This window comes from Camelina sativa, chromosome 18 (genome assembly GCF_030686135.1).
Source record: "Camelina sativa cultivar CO46 ecotype springtype chromosome 18, ASM3068613v1".
In the NCBI taxonomy this organism is placed as follows: domain Eukaryota; kingdom Viridiplantae; phylum Streptophyta; class Magnoliopsida; order Brassicales; family Brassicaceae; genus Camelina; species Camelina sativa.
The window spans coordinates 16,385,286-16,400,331 of NC_141897.1; the positions used below are offsets into that span (position 1 = coordinate 16,385,286).

The 15,046-nt window shown below is 35.2% G+C and overlaps 1 long non-coding RNA gene and 2 other non-coding genes across 3 annotated transcripts; all 3 read right to left on the reverse strand.

Annotated features, from left to right (window-relative positions):
* Positions 1-697: 697 nt before the first annotated feature.
* LOC147922971 (small nucleolar RNA U3) lies at positions 698-916 on the reverse strand. Its single transcript, XR_015589821.1, has one exon. It is a non-coding gene; the product is annotated as a small nucleolar RNA U3 (small nucleolar RNA).
* A 755-nt stretch (positions 917-1,671) lies between these two features.
* On the reverse strand, positions 1,672-1,790 carry LOC147922972 (U5 spliceosomal RNA). Its single transcript, XR_015589806.1, has one exon. It is a non-coding gene; the product is annotated as a U5 spliceosomal RNA (small nuclear RNA).
* Positions 1,791-5,822: 4,032 nt separating this feature from the next.
* LOC147922973 (uncharacterized) lies at positions 5,823-6,405 on the reverse strand. The gene is made up of 2 exons (XR_015589013.1): positions 6,290-6,405; positions 5,823-6,200 (listed from the first exon to the last, which is right to left on the reverse strand). It is a non-coding gene; the product is annotated as an uncharacterized LOC147922973 (long non-coding RNA).
* Between the last annotated feature and the right edge of the window lie 8,641 nt (positions 6,406-15,046).

Below are 15,046 nucleotides of genomic sequence, written 5' to 3' on the forward strand. Positions count from 1 at the left end.
CTCTCGTAATAAATTTACCGTATAATTAAGTTTGTGTTGAGTTACCGTATAATTAAGTTTGTGTTGAGTTACTGTTCAGCAACACTTAACAAAGAATATTATTCTCTAAACATATCCACCTAAGAAATCAAGGCGATTCCTAATTCACGCAAAGTGTTATTTTGGTTCTGGACTTTTAGGTTGATGAGGTTTTTTTCTTTTTCTTAATGGGGTTTATTGCTTAACCTTTTTCCAAGATGATCATATGGCGTGGAACAAAAAAACAAAACAAACCCATAATTGTGAGCCTAACAATTGTGAAAATACCTAAGAGTCTAAGACGGTGGGTGTAAATTTACATTGAACAATTAGAATCGCACAAAGATAATGTTAGGCATTCATGGTAACCAAAAACTGTGTTTTTCCGACCATTAGTATATAATATAGGATTAAAAGATGATGAAAATTGTAAACGAAAGATTTGATGGGATGTTATTTGTAAATAAACCTTGCTAGATATCTTTGTTTTTGTTTCTTGCTATCCAATCAACCTTTGGATTCATTTGTTAGAAGTGGAGGTCGTGACGATTGAGTGATCCGAGAGTGACGAAGTGTCTTGCTTTGCAGTTAATCTATGGGTCATATGGGACAAAGATAAATCAACATGTAAGAATAGTTTCTGTTCATTATTTAGACACCCGAAAGGAAAAAAAAAAGAAACCTGTCAGACCGCCGTGCGACCACCCCGGAAAGGGAGAACCGAACCGAGTAACGATCCTCTACAGTACCGGATGCGTCAGAAGACAGATCGTGGCCGTTAATCACGCTCTGATCGCACGGTCATGGTTCATCAACCAGGGTGAAGGGCCTGTCTCCTTAGGAATCAAGGAAACAGAGGTACGAGCCTATAGAACAGATCCTGTTCAAGTAAGGTCGTGACCACAGACGCTTAGTCTCCGTTATATATACTGAAACTTTTCTCTTCATAATAGCGATGTGGGACAAAATTTAAAGGATCATATTAAAAGCTAAAGAGCATACATGATTAGTAGTGATAATTGGTTGAAAGCCCACGTAGTTATATATGCAAAGCCCATCCCTAATTAGCGTTCAAAATTGGTCAAGAAATTAATGTGATTTGCAATATATTCGTGTTCTTAATCTTTGCTTCTGAACAGTACGTGGTAACAAAGCCATCTTCACAACCTCAGAAAGAGTGAAAACAAAACCTGTGAGAACAAGTAAAACAGTCATTCAACTCCCAATCATTGTGTTTTTTAGTATATTTAGAAGAGTTATTCCTTCTCTTGGATTATCAATGATGAATCCTAGAAGGACTAGTGTTATTAGGACGTCTCTCTGTGACTCCATGGCCGCTTATTATGATAGATTCCTTCCTTTTATGTGGTGCTCAGTTCTCACACATATTAACCTCCAAATTATAGGTTGCTGCTCTATCATGCTAATGGAATCTACAATTTTATAAGCATTTTCCCTTGCGGATGCAATTTTTTTAGAATGTTGACCATTGCCTTAGCGTAGTAGCATATTTTTGGCCTACCTTTAGTAATCATCTCCTGTTTTTTTTGGGCAAACTAGTAATCATCTCCTTTTCTTTTAGATTTTCGACCACTACATACATACTGGCTAGAAAATAGTGTTCGTATCATTTTAAACTAATGGTTTGATGGAGGTTTATTTGGTTAAATAAACCTTCCCAAAAATAGGGGTATGCCGCTTAGTGCAGAGAAGACACGGTATTCTTTAGTAAAAGGCGAAAGAATAGTTCGCTTTGCCTTCACTGCACGGCTCCGTGAATGTTGTAATCAGCTCTGATGTCTTTATTTATATGAGAGTTAACTCACTGATTCCTGAGGGTTTCAAGCGATGTGGGATGTGAAACGTCAACTAGGTAAAACTGAAACACATCTATCATGGGTTTATTTAGCGGGCCGTCGCTTGATTTGTAAAGCCCATCATCAATTTATTGATCTGTCACGTAGGAGTAAGCAACTAAACAAAGATATAGAGAGGCGATTTCCTTAAACCGGAGATTTCATCTAAGTCTAAACCGGAGAGTTCAACAGATTATTACGCTATGGAATGGGGAGCTTTACGCTCGATAATGAACGTTCTTACCATAAATCCAGGTGCTTAAAATCCCTAATTTCATGCCCTTTGAGTTCTTTATCGTTCGTTAACTCATCTTCATCATCTTTTTGAGTATTGAATTGTCAGTATGGAGCAATGTTTAAGTAACAAAAGACATACAAAATGAAAGTTGATCTCGTCCTACACTGACCTTAATTTAAAAAACAAGCCATAGATTATACTCATATCTTTCTAGACTTCTAGTCTCAACTCTCAAGCTTCTCTTGTTCGCTGTAGATTGAACCAAAATTTTAGGGAAGCTTTAAAGTTACAAGTCACAAAAAATACTCTAACATGAACACATCCGTTAAAATGTATGTAAATAATCATTAATTTAAATTACTAATATATTTGAGTTCATTGTTAAAACTTAAACATCCCCAACTTAATGTTATTTCTCTAATCGTAAAATGTAACAGTTCGTTCAATGTTTTTAATTGAAAAGGTTGTAAAAATTGTAACAACAGATGACTTATAAACTATAACTCTTCCTATAAACTTATTATATTCAATAATGCTACGCTATAAAGTATAAACAGTGTCTATCTTTCTGATACCCCAAACAACACCATCTCAAACAATCTTCCCTTCTCTATATAACAAACACAAGGGAAAAGAAAAAGAGAATATAGTCACCGTAATGGAAGGTACAAATCAAGCCATCAACATTATGCTTTTGCAAAAATTAGTAGGCTTTTTTTTTTTTTTTCAACAAAAAAAATCAGCTCAAACGAACCAATTTAAAGGAAAATTGTTTACAAACAAAACATGATGCGGAGATAAGCGCGCTTGACGTGCCAAAGAATCCGCCTTAACATTTGCATTACAAGAAATATGACATAAAGAAAAAGAAGAAAACTCATCTCGATTCGTCTTGATTCCATCCAAATATGTTGCAAAGGCCGGCCAGTCATGAGTAGAAGACACCATCTTCACCAGATCCAAATTGTCCGTAAAGAAAACCACATCTCGAAAGTCGTGTCCAATCATACACCGCATCGCCCAGCTGAAAGTTACCACTTCTGCTTGTAACAGAGATAGACTACGCCGATAATTAGTAGCGCCTAGAACAGGTGACGATCCTTGCAAAGAAGTACAGACCCATCCTGCACCTGCAAAAGCATCGGTCTCTTTCCAAGAGCCATCTACAAAGCATCGATAACCGGAGTAAACCAGTGAAAGGGGATAACTACCCCCTTGTAACCGAGAGGTAGGAACTACAGGGGAAAGGATAACCTCCTCACCCTCATCTTCCAACTGTGCTTGGAGCCAAGATGTAACGCCTGTGTCCCGAAAGATAAGAATATTGGATTTTTACATCAGAAATTTGGTGGAATCGGTTTAATATCGGTTTAGTATCGGTTTAGATAAATTCTGGTTTAATTAAATTAAACCAAGGAACCCTAAATTTCTCTATAACTCACGCTTCTCTACTCTCTTTTGGGGTTGTGGTCGTTTTTGTAGAGAGGAAAAAGAGAACTTGTTTGTGGAGAAGGGGTGTGAGGAAGGGGAGGTTAGATTTTGGTGTGTTAGGCAAAGGACCAGAATCGTTAGGGTTTTGGAGGAAACAGTTTCGACATATCAAATCTTTGTCAAAGTTTCGTGAGACACGTTTTCTCAGACGCGAGTTGGACCCATCGGAGATTGTAACTGAGATCGTGGTCTCGTCTGGTTCATGATCGGCACGATATTTGGTGGGAAGCTTCGTGACGTCTAGGGCTAGCTGTTCACCGGAGGGATTTATTAGTTAACGGGGGTTTCTGGGCTGTTGCAGACTTTAGGAAAGTCTCAACTTGTCATAGTTGTTATAATCAGGTCGAAAAGGTGAGTGCGTGACCATGAGCTTACTCTAAGCGATTGGGTTGTATAACTTGTTTTGTGTGATTGATGTGTAGGTGTGGTGAATGTGTTAATGAGTGTTGTGTTCAATGACTGGTTTGTTATGTTTTATTTGCGGTTGTACTCTTGATTTGCTTGTGTGTATAGCTCGTAGATGGGTGGATCACCTCACTGGGTATTTCTGGTAATACTCACGCATCTCATTGTGTTTGTGGTGCAGGTAATGTATAGCGTGGAATCATGGAAATGAGGAGGAGGATGATCTAGGGTCTCGGTTTTGTGATGTCGGTTTTTAGTGTTTGTGTTGTTGGAACCTGGTTTAGAAACATGTTAGGTTGTTGGTTTATATTGGTTATGATTGGTAATGTATTTAAATTGAATTGGAGTTGGTTTGGTTTGTCTTCCGCTGTCCATGTTGATTTTGTTATTAGTTTATTGTTTGGGTTGTAATTAAATATTGTGGGGTATATTATTATTATTATTATTATTATTATTATTATTATTATTATTATTATTATTATTATTAATAAAAAAACGGGTCGAGTTGTTTCAGTTTGGTATCAGAGCCCTTACGGTTCTAGGATGGTTAAGTGGATGGTAGAGCGGCTAGGAGTTTAATTGGGGTGAATTATTTTCCTGTTGTTGGATATATGATGTTGTGAATGGAAATTGATTATGAGTAGTTAGTCAATTTGTTTGTGGTATGGAGTCCTAGTATCATCCTGTTCGAGCCTTCAATGAGATTCCACGGTAAGTTGTTTTCTGTATTGTTAGTTGTGTAGTGTTTTTAGCTTCTGTGCGGGGGGGGGGGGGGGGGGTGCAGTTGGCTATTGAAAAGTTGTTGTCAAGTGGTGGATCACGCCGGTATCGGAAAATACCGTTGGCGGTGATTTGTGGGAGTGGATGTTTTGCAAATGGAATCCTTTTGGATTTTGTGACTCGTGTGTCATGTGGAAATGAAATAGCTCGGGAATTTTATGAATGGAAGTTTCCATAAATAGAAAGTTCCATAAATGGATGGTTTCTAGAAATGGAAAGTTTTTATCGGGAGACTACTAAAGGGAATAGCCTCTATCAAGGCAACATCCACATGATCGAAAAGCTCAACGAGCCGATCATGACGCCAAGTATTCATCTGAGAATCCATGAATTGAGTCAAACGGAGAGTTGGGTCCTTAAACGGACCATTACTTAAAGCTGGTCTTAGTAGGCTTGATTCTTTGGATTCTCTACTATTTGTGGGTAGTTTCCTTCTTACCCAAGAAAAAGAAAATGTCTAAGTTGAATCCATGATCGACTTTTTTATGGCTTTTCCTTCTCCAGCGGGAGGTTCATACCCTCGATCTTAGTGTTTTGTTGCAAAAAAGTAAATCAGAACAAAAGAAAAAAATGTAAGGGAGCCTCTTATATAGTATACTCAAACTTGGTTTAATTGACGCTAAGTGTCACTGTTATGTTGGACGAAGAAAATAATAGAAGAAGAAAAAAAAATTATGCCCGATCGACGAGTTTAGAAACTAGCTATTTTGATGGGGTGATTTGGGCTTTAAAGCCCGTGGAGATTAAACCCAATTATATATTGTTTATTTATTTATATTATCAGCCATATCGGAGCTATAATGAGAGAGGAATGAATCCATATCCCATTTCCCTTGTCCGATCGATAAACTAAAATCGAGATGCTCGTTTGAGAACGTTGGACCAACATGCTGCAAGGCGTTTACAGAAGTGGATGCAAAGTGTTGGCCAAAAATGTTTCCGTTGAATCCATTATTCCCTCCTCTCCTTAGACCATCTTCAATGGTTAAGAAGCTCTCATGGGGTTTTAACAATATTTATAATAGAAATATAGCTAAATCAAAATCTAAAAATTTCATGAATGTTTTTTAAAAAACACTTACTCCAATGGTAGAGGTTCTTAAAATAAAAAAAAAAATCAAAATAAAATCTTATGTACAAAATATTTTGATTCTCAAATTAACTTGACACAGACTCTCAAAACTTGTCATTCATGCAGTCCAAACTTGCATCTAACAGCTTCACCAATATATGCAGCCTGAAAATGAAACAAGATTAACAAGTATTTATTAACAAAGAAAGTTTTACCTTGCTTCAATGTCATTGATGAAACACCAACTCTTGGATCATCAGTAGCAGTTTCTCTCCAAATATGCTTCTCTCCAAATGCAGCCTTAAAATGAAACAAAACCACAAAGAGGTGATCTTACATCCTGCAAATATTCCCAGCCAGGATTTCATTTGGGGTATGCTTGGATAAGTCATGCCGAAGGAGATCTACGTAAGTAAAAAGAGATATTACCCTGTTGAGGGATGAGTCTTCGATTTGCCCTGCAAAAGAGAAAGACGAAAAGAGTGAGACTAAGATGATGAAGAACAAGAAGATCGGAAGTTAGTCGGAGAAGAAGAAGTGGTCGTACGGAGAAGAGAAAAGAGGAAGGAGAAGATTGCTATTTTGTTGTTGTGGATTAATAAGACTAATGGACTGGAGTTAAGCCCATTTAAGGTTTGTGTATTTAGTGTTCTTTAGACTATTAGTAGTGTTAGGCCCAAAATAAGAGTCTTGTGTTGTTTACTTAGTTTAACTAAGGAAGTTGATGAAAACCTTAGTTAGACTAGAGTAGATAATAGTTGTTGGAGTTGTTAGTGGCTAATAGCTAAGGTAAGGTTGCTTGTGTCCAGAAGTCTAATGTCTAGATATAATGATGTAATAGTTGCTAAGTCTAGAGTCTAAGTGAATGAGTGTAAAAGAAATCTACTATAAGTATGTAATGTGTGTGAAGTTGTAAAAGCATGAAAAATGATGAATGAATGAGAGTTCTAAGAAAATTGAGTTCTTTGAGTGAAGAAAGAAAAGAAACAAACTTAAAATCAAAGTGAAAATGTCAACATGGTATCAGAGCGCAACTTGATCCTAGGAGCCTGTTAAAGCAAGAAAGAGGAAGTGAAGAAGTACCTGAAAAGAAGAAGAAGAAGAAGAAAACAGAGATGGCGATAAACCTGCAATCATCTCATCTTATTGCAGTCTTTGATGGCCAGAATTACGAGTTCTGGTCTGCAAGAATGAAAACCACACTCATGAATAAAGATCTTTGGGATGTTGTCAAAGATGGAGTACCTGAAGCTGAAGTTGAAGATGAACCTGCAACTCCAGGAGCAGATAAGAGCAAAGAAACTGCAAACCTGAAGGCACTCAAAGCTAAAGATACAGCTGCTCTCCAAATCATTCAGCATGCAGTGGCTGATGTGGTCTTTGACAAGATTCTCTCTGCAAACTCAGCACATCAAGCATGGAAACTTCTGGAGCACTCCTATCAAGGTAATGAGAAAGTCAAAACTGTTAGACTTCAGTCTTTAAGAAGAGAGTTTGAAAATCTGAAAATGAAAGAAGGGGAAAAGGTTAAAGTTTACTCTGATAGGATTCAGGCTGTAGCGAATCAGATGAGATCTTTAGGTGAGGGTAAATCTAACTTTGATTTAGTGGTGAAAATGTTGGCTTCTATGCCAAAAAGCTATGCTGGTCTGTCATCCTTAATGGAAGAAACAAAGGATCTGAACACTGTTACCTATGCTGAGCTGCTTGGATCTTTGGAGGCACATGAGAAGAAGTTCTTTCCAGAGGATGAAGAAGAGGCTGAAGGAGCCTTCTATGCACGGTTTCGAAGTCTGAATGTGGAGAAGAAACACAAAGAAAATTTTGGTCAGACAAGTTATAGAGAAAAAAGGTGGTGTGGTTATTGTAAAAGAGATAATCACAATGAAGATGTATGTTGGCTCAAGAGTGGAAAAATCAGACCTGCTTTCAACGGAAACAGAGAAACTAGAAGTTGTTTTCACTGTGGAAAAGTAGGTCACCTAATCAGTGACTGCAAACTCAAGAATGGAGAACAAGCTCAAGTTATTCAAGAAGACAATGAACAAGCTCAAGTTACTCAAGAAGAGAATAAAGAAGAAGAAACTTATCATATGTTCACTGCAAGACAAGAAGACCAAGAAATACTAGAAGAGAATACCTGGCTCATTGATAGTGGATGCACAAATCACATGACGCCATATGAGAAGCTGTTCACTCACATCAACACAAGCTTCAATGTTCTTGTACGTGTAGGTAATGGAGCTGTGCTGACAACAAAAGGAAAGGGTGATGTTGAAATCATGACAAAGAAAGGCAAGAGAATCATCAAAGATGTTCTACTACTTCCAGGAATTACCAAAAATCTGTTGAGCGTTTCTCAAATGATTGAAAGAGACTATGAAGTTGAGTTTAATCCCAGAGGCTGTACCATTCACGATCCTGCTGGAAGGAAGATAGCTGAGGTACCTATGATCAATAAAAGCTTTTATCTGAGAATGTCAGAAAATGAAGAGGCAACAATGGTTGCTACAAAAGAAAAGGTTGAATCATGCTGTCAAGGGACTGGATATACGGCTGGAAATCAAAAAGTGTCACAAACTTGGTCTATTAAGAAGAATGTTGAAGACCTGAACAAACCTGAAACTCATCAACCTAAGAAGAATGAAGCTGGAGCCGTGAAGGAAAAGCCAGCGCTTGAAGTTAAAAATCAGGGAGGTTCTGAAACTGGAAAAGAAGAAAACATGGATAGAGAAGTCGAAGATAAGGGCCCATGATGCAAAATGAACAAGATTGTGATCAAAAGAGACACTTTGGAGAAAACCGAAAGCTCACCTAAGTTTGAGAGAGAGCAAAAGTGGATTAGAAGGGAAACCTGCAAGAAAAATGCAGAGGAGAATCAAGCAACAAAGCACAAAGAATTTGGGGTTCACAAGTTAGGAGATCAATGACAAGAGTAAACTTGTTGAGAATCAAAGGCTGATATTTCAAAAGCAAAACAAGGAAGAGGTAAATGGATTTCCTCTGTTTGGATCGAATGCCCTCAAGTTTGGAAACATAAGCTTATGTCTGGAGCCTCTGCAAAAGAAGATCAAAGTGAGCTCAACCGAAAGTGAATCAAGACTGAACAAGAATGAAAAGACCATTGTTCAAGAGGGAGCAACAAAATCCAATCAAGGGAGAATCACAGAAACTTCAATTAAGAAGGAGATCGGAAAATCAAACTCACCAATGACCTATGCAGATGTTCTGAAAAATGGCACTCAGATGAAGATGAAAGGAAGCTCCATTGGAGAAGTAAAGGCTTCAAAATTCAAAATCTTAACCTGAAATCAAGAGCCCAAATCGAAAACTCAAGAGGGAGTGTTGAGGGATGAGTCTTCGATTTGCCCTGCAAAAGAGAAAGACGAAAAGAGTGAGACTAAGATGATGAAGAACAAGAAGATCGGAAGTTAGTCGGAGAAGAAGAAGTGGTCGTACGGAGAAGAGAAAAGAGGAAGGAGAAGATTGCTATTTTGTTGTTGTGGATTAATAAGACTAATGGGCTGGAGTTAAGCCCATTTAAGGTTTGTATATTTAGTGTTCTTTAGACTATTAGTAGTGTTAGGCCCAAAATAAGAGTCTTGTGTTGTTTACTTAGTTTAACTAAGGAAGTTGATGAAAACCTTAGTTAGACTAGAGTAGATAATAGTTGTTGGAGTTGTTAGTGGCTAATAGCTAAGGTAAGGTTGCTTGTGTCCAGAAGTCTAATGTCTAGATATAATGATGTAATAGTTGCTAAGTCTAGACTCTAAGTGAATGAGTGTAAAAGAAATCTACTATAAGTATGTAATGTGTGTGAAGTTGTAAAAGCATGAAAAATGATGAATGAATGAGAGTTCTAAGAAAATTGAGTTCTTTGAGTGAAGAAAGAAAAGAAACAAACTTAAAATCAAAGTGAAAATGTCAACATACCCCGTGTTGCCACCATATTTTCTTCTTGACATCTTCGTCATATTCAAATCCACCCACAATCTAAGGCATAGTGATCAACCAGAAATTTGCAATGTTGGGATCTTTCATGCTGTGGACAAAATGTGCTAGCATAGAAAGTAGGACTCGTAAGACTGTAAGACATGGTAGGTAAACATAGCAAGCTATTGGGTCTATATATAGACTTTTTGGTGCTCACCTCGTAGGGATATAATCCATTAATTTCCTCAGTACATTGTAGGCTTTCCATGGAGGTTGCAGATATACATCCCACTGGGGATTTATGTACATGTTAAGCTGAAAAGAAGTAATAGCAGTCACAAAACATACATCGTTCGTTAGCTGAGATCCTAACTTGCAGCTTGTTCTTGCACTCAGTACAGCTCACCACACCCTGCAATATCAGTAGATGTTCCATCAAATTCTATTAGCAAATCTTGATGTCAAAGCACTAATCACACATTGATCACAACAAGAACAGAATGACAATCAAGCTGCAGCAAAAACCGATTCAAAACTGATCAAGAACTAACAAGCAAAAAACAGAAACAATGATCAAGCATTGATCACAGTGAAACAAAATACACAAACTTATGACAATGAAACAAACTTATGTTGCACACCTAAAAACAAAGAAACGAATCAAAATCAAGCAAACTCTCTAGCCTAGGATTGAACTTAGGATCTCCACTGCTTCATTACAAAGAAACGAATGTTGCAACACTCTAACTCACGGAGCTTTTAGAATCTCCACTGCTTCATTACCTTTTTGCATAATTTCTGTGTTTCGTACATTGAGAATAAGATATTTCTCAGTCCAACTTAAAAATTTGACAAAGCAATTTCATTTCTAATCAGGACCAGAATCAAAAACCCTCTTACTTGTAGGTTCTGAGACCCAAGGTGCCAGGCCGGAGACAAATCAGTTATCTCCTTAAGGACGGTTGTTATCATTGTTAGTAACAATTTAAATTCAAGTTGCTAAGCATGATCTTTACAACTTTGATATCTATATTCAAACTATTTGTTCTAAAAAGAGTTTACAGTTTCAAGTGTCAGTGACTTAAAATCAAACACTGAATGAACTACAAAAGAAATTTCGAGAAATGAACAATTGTCTACCGCTTTTAATCATTTCGTCGAGCATCTTATCTTCAATAGAAGAAACTGTGAGGGAACGGAAAAAAAAAAAGGGAACCTGTCAGACCGCCGTGTGACCACCCCGACAAGGTAGAACCGAGCCGAGTAACGATCCTCTACAGCACCGGATGCGTCCGAGGACAGACCGTAGCCGTTAATCACGCTCTGATCAATGTTGTCTTTGAAATAATATTTTTTATTTTAATATTTTTAATAGCAAAGACCACATTTTTTGCACGCCCTAAGCACGACACTTGAGAATTAAATCTTCTTGTTTGTAGATCAGACAAGTTTTAAACTTCGACTCTTGAAACTCATGCATTAAATTAGTATAGCCACCATCTTGACAAACAATCACTAACACGCCTCTGGATTTCCTAGATGAATGATACCGAGCCCCAATATCTTTCATACCATCTAACTCGTATGTCAGCAGCTTGTTTCGGTACAAGTTTCTTTGGAAATAAAAAACAAGTCTAACATGATGCAACTTAATTATCTTGTCAACTATACAACTTCTCAAAACATCACAACTCAGAGATGGCTAAAAGAATTATATATTAGTCTTTATCTATTTAGAAAAATTAAGTCAATTTTGTTTTTTTTTTTGTGAAATTTAATTTTTTGTCAATGTTTAAATTTATACAATTCATTAGTTTTCTGTGATTTTTTCATGAAATAAAATAGGGTGTATTGTAGTTTTAGTACATTTTGAGAAAATAATAAGGTTTTTGGTAGAGAAATAGTATATATGTTTTTTGTCTAATAGCTATAGTGTAATAGAGAGGGAGAAGGTGGGGTATGGATGTGTGGGTGTGAGAGAGAAGAGTGGCAAAGTGGGGTATAGATGTGTGAGTGTGTGAGAGAGAAGAGTGGGACATAGAGAATAAACATAAATATATATATATATATATATATATATATTTTTTTTACACATCTCCTTCTTTATTTTTTGTCATCTGAAATATATATTAATAAAGGATTAATTAGAGAGAAGGGGTGCAAAATATTATGTGACATCTCCTTCTTTCTAATAACTTATATATTTGCCGATTAATAATATTTTTATAATTTGACATATATTTGTTTTAATAATTTCAAATAAATTTTAAATTTTAATATCAAAAATGATATATGCTTTCAGATGTCGTACAGCTTATTAGCTGTACGGATACAAACTTTGTAAAAAAAAGTTTTAACATTATCAAATATATATTCATATCAAAAGTGATTTATAAAATGGTTCTATACATACATATGTATACATTATTAAGTATGTAATTTGTTTAATTTTTAGGTTTTTAGGTCTGTACGGCTGTACGGATACAAAATTTGTAAAAAATATTTAACATTATTAAATATATATTCCTTTCAAAAGTGATTTATACAATGGTTGTGTACAGACATGTGTACACATTATTAAGTATGTAATTTGTTTAATTTTTAAGTTTTCTGTACAGATATCTGTACAATTAATAGGATGTACAGATATAAAATTTGTAAAAAATATTAAATATTGTCAAGTAAAATAATTAAACAAAATGCATATCAAATTATAAAAAAAACATAGATTTTTTGTATTTGGAAAAAATTAGAAAAAAAAAATTATATTATCAACTATTTGAGTAATTAAACATGAGGGGTATCATATTTAAAAAAAAAAAACTAAAGTCTCACGTTGCTACATTGAGAGACAGACTATTTGTATAATTGTGAATAGGAAACGTACTAGTTTGCTTATTACTTTCCATAAACGTACTAAAAACACAAATACCTCAAGAAACTACATATTAAAAGAAAAATTGGATTTTATTTATGTATGTTTTAGTAGTAAAGGCCTAGACGACACAGAGTGTGACATAGAAATTTGGTTGTATGTGCAATTTGCAACAACAAAAATTATGTCATACATTTAGTGTTAGAATAATTACGCCTGCTCAAAACAAATATGAATACTGTTACTGACCTACAAATTTTTAATAACTTGCAAGTAGCAAATACAACACAAAACGAGATGTTGCAACGCTTGGCCAACTTGTTCAATGACGTACGACGTTTTAAGGTTTTGAACAAGAAAACGTGTTTATTTTCTTTCTCCTTTACTTCAAACGACATGACGAGACAAAAGTTGGTATCAGTTATGGAATGTATTCCTACAAACTTGTTTTGGAAGTCCTATATGCCAAATTAGTTAAGCTTTTGTTTTTACATCTTTTTGGCTTGACAATAATAAGATTGGGACTAATCATTTTTAACTTATAATCTCGTTGTTTTATCATCAGGATTTTTCGGTAATTAACAAAAACTTGTGAAGAAATAAAGTGAACGTTCAGAACATTTGATGAAAGAGCATGAGAAACGTTGAAGCGCATAAGACAAATTAGTCCAACCCGGTGACAGCATGCTAAAGTAAAAGTAAAATTCAAAAGTGGCATTTCTATAATAAAAGCGACAAAAGTTTAACACTTTTGCAATTTTTAAACCAAATATCACAATCACATAAGTGTGTTTATATATTCATTTCATGGGTCTCAACTCTCAACTCAACTAATAAGATGGATGACGGAAAACTTATACTAAGATTTATTACAGATATATTTCGTTATCGTACTTTCAAAAAGTAAATATAATTCATTATCTTTTATACAAACATAACTATCGAGTATGGACCTTTAATATGTATTTACAAGTTGTTGGATCACACCTATCAACAAACCATAGGTCATATATATATTTTTTAAAAATATAAACGTTGGGGTCATATGCCTTCGTATTCATCTTTGCCCCTGATCAACGGATTTAGAGATTTGAGTTAATGAGAATCAAACTTGGTTTCCCTGAATTTATATGAGCTGACTACACATGAGAGTTCTGTCTTCTAACTTCCATTCCATGCATGTTTAAAATATTGCCGATGTGAAGATTTGTTATTATATCACTATTTGGAATAAATCAGTCAATGAAAAAGTTAGAGCTCAAATCTTCGTTTAATGAACATGAGTATATGAAAATGAGTATATAGTTAAATTAATAAGTAGTTGTATATTAGAGTTAGGAGACGACACGTCAAAAGAAAAAGGGGTCATTGTGACGTTTGCTTCAGACGAATTTTTTTGATCACAAATATGTAATATTTTAGATACTATGTTGTGACATTTTTTTAGTAATAAATTCGTAATTATTTCGTCACAAGATTTTTACGAATTAAATCGTCACTGAAAATTGTCTCTATTAACGACTAAATGGTGTCGATATTATTAGCTGTAACAAAGTGTGACGGTTTTACTACAATTATGTAGTCATAAATAGTAATATTTATTTGAGACAAAATATTTGTCACATATTTATAACATTTTAGATACTCTATTGGGAAGAAAAAAAATTGTAACAAATTCGTAATTGTTTAGTCATAATACTACGGTTACGGATTAATTTATGACATAAAGTTGTCAGAAACAGTACGACGAAATTTAAATGTTTCTTCGAGTTCTAGGGTCTTCCCATTTAGTCTAGGATATGTTGATCTCTTAGAACTTTGCAATTTTTAGAGTCACGTCGTACTGTTACTCTTTTTGACTTGCTAGTTGAGTTCACCTGGCTACTAGCGTATCATATGTGTACCGAAAAAATCGCTTCACTATGACCATGATCCCTCTTGAAACGAAACTCCCATATTCTTAGGTCTGTACATTACATAATTACATTGAACCGCCCTTACCTGAGTTTATATGAATGAGTCAAGCTCTAATTTGGAGTCTAGCTGGTTCGATCGAACTCAAGTTTTGGCCATTACAACATAAACAAATGTCTAGCATGATGCACGTATAAATTCATATATACTAAGTTTAAAATACAATAAAGCAACCTATATATCAAAATAAAACAATAGCAGTTTCGAATATACGTCGATACTGTACAATATCCTTCTACGTTAAAATACTTGACGTCAATTAGTCTTGGTTAAATATCAATATTTCATCAACTTTTCTTCTATCTAAATTTTTTTTTCGTAAATGATTAGTGTTGTCGTTAATTATTAGATTAAATATCTTTGAATTTTTCGCCATCCCCTTCCCTTTGTTCATTTTATAACCA